Genomic DNA, 10520 nt, shown 5'->3' on the forward strand with positions numbered 1-10520 from the left:
TTCTCTACGCAGTTCACTGATTCAAATGCTAATGCTAATCTCTTCTGGTAACACCCTTACCAGCACATCCAAAAATGATGTTTTACCAGCTATGTAGAATCCCCTAGGCCAGTCAAGATGATTCATAAAATTAACCATCACAGAGCCCCTATCTAGGAAGGAACATCGACATGTAAAGAAATATGTTCCCAAACAGTACAAGCCACTGAGAAAGCACAAAAGAAAGAGTAATTCTGTCAGGGAAGCCTTCCTCCAGGAAGCAAAACTGTGAATAGCAAATTTAGTTGGCAGACGAGGAGAGCAAGACATCCCGGGAAAGAGGCACGGAGGAGGCAAGGAGGAAGGTGTGAAAAGAAATCAGTAGCCTCCTGGTCAGAGCCGGTATAAAGTATGAAGGGGATGGGAGTAGGAATGGAGGCTAGAGAGAGACAGAATGGGGACCAGATCAGGAAGTCCTCTGACCTCAAATCGGGACCAGTAGAGTTTTAAGGAGGAGAGAGGCCTAACAGATTTTCCATTTAGGAAAATTACTGTGGCAGAAATGTGGAGGTCACCTTAAATTGAGGCAGACAGATCAGTTATGATGTTATTAGACTTGAACCAAGGCACTGGCGAGGAAATAAAAAAGAGAATGCAGGTTTGGAAGATCAAGAGCGTAGAACAAGTTTGGGGTCAGGGGAGATAATGAATAGTGTTTGTGGTACATGTTGAGTTTAAGATGCATCAAGGCCACCCAGGTATATTTCCGATATAGGATTTTGGACGGATGGTCCTGAAGCTAAGGAGAGAGATCAGAGCTGCAGATAGAAATTTGGGAGTCTTGGGCAACAAAGTGGAGGTTAAAGTGATGGACTTGAAGGAAGTCACTGAGGATGGAAGGTAGGGAGCAGAGTAGAAGAAATATGAAAATGGAATCCTGGCAGTCATGCCACAATGGATTATATGGTATCTTGTAACACTTCTGAATGTTTCTCTTCCAAATTCAATTAAATTCTCCATGTTATCGTCTTCCTGTATCCTTACTCCTCTCTTTTCAGCCCCTTCTTTCTACGCCACTATGAGCTTACTCAGTGCCTTTCAGCAAATTAGAAAAGAACACACCCTTTGGGTGCGTGGCTTGGCAAGCCAGTTTTGGATAAATTAGAAAAAGGTGCCCTTCCTTTGGGCTAAGGCAGCCTTAGCCCTTACCATGTACCAGTGCGGAGTTCAATCATAAGGCTAGGCGTGATTTACCACCCCAGCCTGGGCCCTGGTGCAGTGCACCAACTGTTTGACCTTATGGGGCAGCCTTGGCCCCCATCCAACAATGTCTACACAACAAGATTCCAAACAAGGCCCATAAGAAATACTTGCAGTTGACACTTAAATTTCCTTGTGATTTAAAATTTTTGAAAGCAGCATTTTATTCCTCTCTTTGCACCACACTGTGATCTGGCGGGTTTTGCAAATGATGGCTTCTCAAAACTGTCCAGCTCTTAAGAGTTGAGAAATGAAAACATCAGACCAATCTCTCCCACGCACATGCAGCTCCCGGTCCTTGCCCCTCAATCTAGGGAAGAAAGGCCACGGAATCCTCTCTTTCAAAGGATGGCATCTCTGAGATGCTAGCAACTTTATACCCGATGGCTTTAGCTCGGCTTACACCCAGCTGCATGCCATGCTTCCTCCCATCGCTTTCAAGCCTTTCTTAAAAGCAGCCTCCTTCTTGCCTTTGTTCTCTGTCCTTTGGGGATGGTCTCTTTCTGAAAAATTGATTTATATTATTATTGAACACAATTGAAGAATCCTCTACCTTTGAGATCCCAAAGTCATCTTATCTAAAAGGATTTATTCATGCTTCGTATCGACGTGGAGTATGCACATTATAACCCTTGAGGCAAGGTCCGTGCTCGTACAAATGCTCTACCATGTTTAAAATTGTGGTGTATATAATTACAGGTTACATTTCGCTGATATTATTAATAATAAATTTCTAATGTGAATTAGACTCTCAAATGCCTGAGGTGGTTTTGAATGGAAAAGAGAAGATTAGAAGGAATTTCAAAGAAGATAGACATTGGTATCAGTAAACTTTGAAATTAGAAAAAAAAAGAAAGAAAATTGGAAGAGAGAAAAAAAGCTGTTCTCAGTAAAATTGAGAGTAGCACAGAAAACATCTGGACCCCAGTTAATTCTATTAGATTGCCATACTCACATCTGGCACAAGTAAAAGAAATTCACCTATAATCCTGCCAGCCATCAAATTAAATTACCTCCATTTCTCTGTGTTCCCTTCTAATCCTTGTCTAAATGTATATAATGGGCTCATAGTTTTAGTCACAGATCCTGGCTCATTTCCCTAGATTTCAAACCTTCTGATATGAAACTGAATTCAAGTATGAATTGAGCATTTACTATTATTTAAATCTCAGCCACAGGGAAGTCTACCAGGCAGGAGGTGCCCTGTAGAATTTCTTATCCCCTACAGAGTTGTGCCAGAGACCAAAGCAAGACAGCATATAGAGGAGGCAGACGCTAGGAAAGAATGCCAGCCCTGGGAGCCAGGGGCTGAGGGTTCTGACTACTGCGCTCACTAACTGGCTGTGATCTTAGGCAGGTCTGCCTCTCTAGGTGCCTCCACTCCCTCATCCATAAAAGGAAGGGACTGGACTTGATCATTGGGGTTTTTTAAAAGATTTTATTTATTTATTTGAAAGACAGAGTGAGCAAGAGAGAGAGCACAAGTGGGGGAAGAGGTAGAGGGAGAAGCAGACTCCCCACTGACTTGGGAGCCTGACACCGGGCTCAATCCCAGGACCCCCCCCCCATCATGACCCAAGCTGAAGGCAGAGGCTTAACCTACTGAGGCACCCAGGTGCCCCGATCACTGGGGTTTTTTTTTCTTAAAGATTTTTTTTTTTTTTTAATTTGACAGAGAGAGACACAGCAAGAGAAGGAACACAAGCAGGGGGAGTGGGAGAGAGAGAGAAGCAGGCTTCCCACTGAGCAGGGAGCCCAATGCAGGGCTCAATCCCAGGACGCTGGGATCATGACCTGAGCCGAAGGCAGACGCTTAAAGACTGAGCCGCCCAGGTGCCCCTCCAATCATTGGTTTTTAAACTCCACTCTTCAAAGGACAGCAAGAAGATGCTGGGGCCGATGGCGTGTTGCAACAGGGCTTATTTCTGCCCCCCCACTTCTACTCAGAGCAGTTCCATCTTCTCTAGTTTTCATGCCAAGCATCTGAGTCCAAAGTGTCTGACAACAGGACAGACCATGTGCGCCTCCAGGGCCCTCTCAGAAAAGCCAGAACACAGGGTCGCCCTGGTTACCAACAATACAGGCAGTTGGAGTTGAAAGAGGAAGGAAGTCAAGGAGAGCAGGAGAGAAAAGGAGAGCTTTGTGGAGGGGGCAGAGCTTGGCAGAACTTGAAGGAAGAAGGTATTTGGAAAGGCAGAGGGAAGAGGAAAAGGGGAGAGCATTTCGGGAACGGCACAGTAATACCTTCAGGTACCCAGAAGACAGAACCCGCTTGAGCCAGAACTGGGCCTGGGGAGCAAAGAAGGTTGTGGAAGAGAACAGAAATTAAGGCCTGAGCACTTGAAGGCAAGCAGATAAATGCGAGAATGACAGGATAAGCTATAAGATCTCCTGAAGATTTCTGAGCAAGGGGACGACATACTGAAATTGATACATAAGGAAGATGAGTCTGTCAGGTTTTCACAAAGCAAGCATTTCTTGATGCTTCCGAGGTGCCCATGGGTACGGAGAATACAAAGCTGGGAAAGGCAGAAGCTGCCCTTGAGGAGCCTGGTGAAGGGGAATGCAAAATGCGTTGAAGCACCGGAGAGCAACAGTTGGGGCTGGGTTAAGAAAGTGGCAGAGAGAAGAGAGGAGAAGGGAGAGATAGGAGAGATACTGCCAAATAAAAACAAGCAGGGCTTAGTGACCAGCCGAATAAAGTAATTCAAGGACAGGGATAAGTAATAAATGACTACACTTTTTAATCCTGGCGCTTGAGGGCACCCTCCTCGTCCTCATGGGGCCATGGCTAGAACACCTTTCCCAGCCTCCCGTGCAGTTGGGTGTACCCGGTAACTGAGTTCTGAGCAAAGACTGTGAACGGAAGTAATAGGATTCTCGTCTGGGGCTGGTCCATGAAAACCTCCCACATTGCTTCTCCACTCTCCTTCCCTATCCTCCTGATGAATGAAGAGGAGGTCGGATCCACAAGACTGAAGGAGCCTGGGTCTCTGAATGACTACATGAAAGGCAGCCTGCCCGATACCAACACCAGTTGGGCTTCACACAGCAGTGACTGACATCCCAGGGGTCATCTGTTACGGCAGTTAACTTATCCTGAGACCGAAACAGCAGTCATGCCACTTTGACAACAAAAACAGAAAGTGGGGATGAATTTGGAGGACGAGGTAATAAATCTGGTGTTTCATTTTAGGTTGTTCTGCTTTGTGGTAATGTAGAACCTGACCTAACTAACTTAAAGGGGGATAAGGGAGTTATGGATAACACGTCCAGTTTTAGGCATGGTTTAGAAGAAAGTCTTTTCCACAGTTATGAGTTTCACTCATATTGACCCAACTTAGTTTGTGTGCGCCACCCGAAAACCAATCAGAAAAGCCAGGGAATGTGATGCGCGGGTTGCCTTGGATGGGGTGGCATGCTCTGCCCAGTACTGGGAGTACAGCCAACCCTACCCTGAATGAGGGAGAGGATGATTCCCCAGAGGGAAATCGAGGTACAAAAGAAGAGGAAACAGATGTTGGATATTAAAGAACCACAAAAGTGCTTTTACCTTCTGTTTTGGACATGCCTAATTACTTGGAATACCTAAATGGAAAGGACTTTGTAAACAGTTTGAAATATGAAATTGAGGGGTGCCTGGGTGGCCCAGTTGGTCAAGCCTCTGACTCTTGATTTCAGCTCAGGTCGTGATCTCAGGGTCCTGGGATTGAAGCCCATGGGGGGCTCTGGAGATCCTCTCTTTCTCTCAAATAAATAAATAAATCTTAAAAAAATACATATATATGAAATTGAGACCTAGGTAGAATGAACTAGACATACAGTTTAATCCAGGCTGTGTGAATAAGAGATTTCCTTCCTTTTTCTGACTCCCTAAATCAGAGAAGATTGAAGGGGTAAAGAATTCCTGGGGTACCTGTGTGGCTCAGTCAGTTAAGCGTGGGACTCTTGATTTCAGCTCAGGTCATGATCTCAGGGTCAGGAGATCAAGACCAGCATGGGGCTCAGCGCTGGACATGGAGTCTGCTTAAGATTCTCTCTTTTCCACTCCTTCTGCCCCTCCCCCCCTTAAAAAAAAAAAAGAATTCCTTTTGGGGCCTCTGGCTGGCTCAGTCCATGGAGCCTGCAGCTCTTGATCTCAGGGTGGTTTGAGCCCCGCGTTGGGTATAGAGATTGCTTAAATAAATTAACTTAAAAAAAAAAAAAAGAATTCTTTTTGGAGTTCCATTTGATAATGTGCCTTATGTCCCTTGCATGTCCTTTCTAATGGGTCTTTGTCTGAGAGGTTTATAAAATAAAGAATATATTATAGGGACATGGCTGAGAAACACAAAATAGATAATATATGTTTTCTGGAGATTATGCTGCAAACCTCACACTCCCATAGCCTTTTTTAAAATTCTGGCTTTTAGACTCAATCACTGAGGGCCGCTGAGTTGGGTGGCACAATTCTTGGTACTAGCTTTCACTCAAAATTCAGAGAACATGAAAACAGTGCCCTCTGAATTGTGCAATACACCAGCAATGGATTCAGGAATTCTCCTTTGCGTAAGAAAAGTCTTTATCTGTCCATAAAGAATCTGGCTGACTACAGTCTGAACCTTACTTCCACAGTCTGGAACATCCAAAAGCCCTCACACATTTATAAAATGCCTGATCTTACTTTAGGCATTTACTGACTATATTCTACTTATTTCTGGATCTTAATTACTATGTCCTCTTGACATTTCCTGCCCCTCAACATCACTCCTTCATCTGAGTCTGCCATCTTGATTCTGCCCTCTGTGACTTTCTATGACAATTTTACTTAAACCAAGCATCCTCTGAGCTTAAGAACTTTATTGAAGATTTAGGGTTGTCACCAAGGAAGAATTACATCACATGCCAGACAGCAAACAAATTGATAAAAACCTCCATTAGATTTTTCTGTTTTCCCCACAAATTCCTCCTTAGAAGCCCAAAGCTACTAGTTTGACCCCTTTCCATAAATCTTCTCCTAAATCTTTACCTCTTGTAGTCCTTCTCCAGTATCTTCTACCTAGACTGTCTTTATACCAGAACCATACTGTCTTGATTATTGTTGCATTAAAATAACTCTTGAAATGGAGTCAAGTAAACCTTCCAACTTTGTTCTTCTTTTCAATATTGTTTTGACTATTCTAGATTATTTGGATTTCTATTTTTGGTTTACCAGTTTCTACTAAAAAACAAACAAACATGAGAAATAACATCTTAAGATCAAGTTCCCAACCCATGAACACAGTATATTTATTTAGGTCCATTAAAATGTCCATTTATTTAGGTCCTTTAAAATTTCTTGCAGCAGCATTTTCAATGTTCAGTGTTCAGGTCAGACATACATTTTGTTAAATTTAACCCTACATATTTCATATTTCATGCTGTTATCAATGGTACTTTTAGAATTTTTAGTTCCAATTATTCATAGCTATCATATAGAAATAGAATTGATTTTTATATCTTAACCTTGAATTCTATAACCTTGCTAAATAGGATGCAAAATGGTATAGTCACTTTGGAAACAGTCTGGTGGTTTCTTAGAGTTAAATATATACTTACCCTATGACCTAGAAGTTTCACTTTTAGGAAGTGGAAACATGTCCTCACGAAGACAGGCACGCAAATGTTCATAATAGCCAAAACTGGAAACGACCCCAATGTCGCTCAACAGGTGAGTGAGTGGATAAGCATACTGTAATACATTCATCCATACAAAAGAACACTGCTCAGCAATAAGAAGGAACTAACTAGCAATACGTGTAGCAAGTGGATAAATCTCATGGATGAACTTCAAACTGAGTGAAAGACTCCAGAAAAAAGAGTGAATATTGTAGGATTCCATTTTTTAACACTGTAGAAACTACAAATTAGTATATAAAGACAGAAAGTAGACCAGTGCTTGCCTAGAACAAGGGTTAGGAGGAAGAATGACTGGGAAGGGGCACAGGGAACATTTTGGGAAGATATCATACAAGTTCTGTGTCTTCATAATGGCAGTGACTACACTGTTGTTTACATTAGTGAAAACTCACTAAATCATGCATCAAAACGAATGCATCTATTGTATGGACATTTTACCTCTTTACTGAGAAACTAAAATTACTCAAACTATCTTTCAGAAAGCAAGAAGCACGCATGCACCAAGAAACAACTGAATTTCAAGAACAAAGCAAACAGGACAGAAAAGAAGAGACATTTTCTTAAATTTCACTAGATTGCTAGTGTCTAAACACAATGCTGTCCAATAGAAATTTCTGCCCCATTCAATACAGTAGCCACTAGGTATATATGGCCATTGAGCAATTTAAATGTGGTTGGTACAACTGAAGAGCTGAATTTTACATTTTATTTCATTTTAATTAATTTAAATTTAAATAGCCATATGTGGCTAGTGGCTCCAATGGGAGAGAGCAGTGAGGATAGGGAATACATCTCCTGTATCTCTAGTCTATTACCTAATCTTGGCCCTAGTCATAGCTGTTTAATAAAGGAAAAAGAAAGAAAAAAAGATCCAAATAACCCTATGTACACTGTAGTTGTGCCAGGTAGTATAGCTCACATAACATCAGACTTGGTGCCTTTGCTTCCTCTTCTGTTAAAGTGGAGCTTTTACTCACTACAGACTTTACACTGTCCTTATGAGGCCAAAATGGGAAAAGGCAACTAAGAAGACCTAACAAACTGCAAAGCATTGTGAAAATGGAAAGTACTGGAAATATAAGGAGACTCAAATGAGGCAGTGCAAGTAAGCAAACTCCTTAACCTTCTACTGCAAAGCACTGTACGAATGTAAGGTACTGGATGCATTAGCAATGGGGTGGCCACATCTGGCTCCACCCTATGATTTCAGACGGAAGGATCAAGAGGGCCGTTCTCAGGGCCCTCCTGGAGCCACAGGAAGAGACAATGCATAGATGCCTTCGTTTCATTTTAGCTTTGACACGCTAATACTAAAATCTCGGTGGAGTATAAACCACCTGCTCCTCATAAACCTTTCGATTTACATACACACGTGCGACCTTTCCTATCCCGGGGCCACTCTACCAGTATTGATCGCTGATTTGCAAGGGAGCACGCTTTGCAACTGCATGGGAAATGATTGCATCGGCCGCAGCAGCGGCGGTGGCCTGCAAGGATAAAAGAGGTGGCGCTCACCACCCGCAAATGAAAGAGAACCCACAGTGAATTACTGTCCCGGGCGGATCCAGGAACAGAACCTGAAGTCCTCGTTTGCACTTTCCTCCGTTCAAAAGTTGTTCTGCTCTCTCCAGTAACTGCTCGCTCCTCCCGCCGGGGCTGTCTTTTGTCTTTGAAAGCCGGAGACCGACAATGGATTATTATCTGTGCATGCAGGTGTTGTTGAAGAGACCAATTTGTGAACAATGGCCCTTCCCACGTTGTCCAAACATAAAGATTGCTCCGCAGCTGTTATTTGCAGAACCTGTCACCGTTCGCCGCGCTGCCGCTGAGCCAGCCAGCTGTCCCGGAGCGCGCTGCGCGGGGCACCGCCCACCGCTGACAGCGCCGCCCGCCTCCCCCCGCCCCCGCCCCCCGCGTGCGCCGCTGCCCACCGGCCGCGCCACGTGCCCCAGGGGCCCAGCTCCGAGCCGAAACCCGCGGCCGTCGCCCTTTTCCTGGGTGCTGGCCGAGTTGCCAAATCTCGGTCGGGATCCTCCCTTCCCGCTCCGTATTCGTCCGGGCACGAAAGCAGAATCGAGGGGTATTCGTCCGGGCACGAAAGCAGAATCGAGGGGTGTTCGTCCGGGCACGAAAGCAGAATCGAGGGGTATTCGTCCGGACACGAAAGCAAAATCGAGGAACGGAGTTGCTTGGTGAGTCTGATAGCACACGAGTTTCAAGAACAAATATTCATGTGGACATTATTTGAATTCATTTGCAGATCTACTTGCCCTGTGAAATTGTCTGGATCCCAGCAATTCTACAGTCTAAGGTCCAAAGACCTCCCCCAGAATCGTGCTAATTCCTAGGGGGTCTCTTGTCCTCCTACCTCCTGAATCTGCACACCATTCTTGTTTGGTTCCTCCACCAACCCTAAAGCAAAATACAGCCCTTTCACTGATTCCCAAAATAAATCTGCTGGCATGAAGCAGTTCCTGAGAGATTTCACTGAAAACAAGGAGGGGTTTTCCACAAGAAGAAGGGTCACATCTTGATGGCCACTTCAGCCATTCTCCCCACCCCACCCCCTTCCTATGGCCACATCCCTTCTCTTTCAAGCTGGAGAGCTCCAAATTCCTCTCCCGGTATTGTGCACACAGCACCTCGCCAATCTCCCTGCCCTTCCCCCAGGTTTCACTACCCAGTTCCTACCCAGGGCCTTCCAAGTGGCAGGGCTCCCTCTCCTTCAAGGAAGAAGCCCTGTTTTCTTCCTGGTACAAAGACCTTCAGTTCCTGCGGGTGTCCTGCTGGCGTCAGCATGTCTGCTGGGCTGCCAGTTTCTCAAAAAGTTCACTGGCCTTCTGCACTCTGTTTTCTCACGTCAGGACAATTCACATAGAGTGGATGGTGAGCTACCCAAGAAGCAGTATTTCATAATAGCTTTCAGCCCTGAACTTCCAACAATGATCTTAAAATCATCAATTGCTGACTCTTGCAGGAGGAGATTGATATATTCCTACAGACTGAATTCAACTTGTATAGGCTCTTCTAAGTCCGTGACGGGTGACTTCGGGCTTCTTCAAGCCTGTCCATGAATTTGTGTGCCCATTTCAAGATTACAGATATGAGTATATAGTATTTCTTAGGTTGCAGTACTATCCATACCTTACAGTAAAGAATATTTTGAGTCTGAGCTGAAAATGTTTCCTAAATGTATTCAGACACCAATTTCTAAGACCTCTGCCATCCTCAAGTATGGAGACATAAAATAAATTGAATAGTCTCAGACCTCTTTTTAACCCCATTTTATGTTAATGATAATGCACTCTAAAATGACTAGTCATGTCCTTTATGGAGTAACCTTAGGCCTACTTTCCTAATTTGTAGTTAAATAAATAAAAATGTATGTTAAAAGCATGAAATACTCTATAATTCCTTCTCCCTCCTCTTTTACCCAAGAAAGGAGACAAAGACCAATCAAAAAACAAATTTTTTTTTAAATCCTGGTCTTAGCTAACATCTCCTGGTTTGTTTTGGAATATTATTAAGAGTCTAAAGGAAAAAGAAGTTATTTGAAAGAAAATTCAAATCAGCTTCCCAGAAGGAACAGAGAATTCAAGAGATTTCCATTTTGCAGGACTCTT

This window comes from Eumetopias jubatus, unplaced genomic scaffold (genome assembly GCF_037043125.1).
Source record: "Eumetopias jubatus isolate StellerSeaLion01/CBP00866 unplaced genomic scaffold, mEumJub1_p1.0 scaffold_3, whole genome shotgun sequence".
NCBI classification, from domain to species: Eukaryota; Metazoa; Chordata; class Mammalia; order Carnivora; family Otariidae; genus Eumetopias; species Eumetopias jubatus.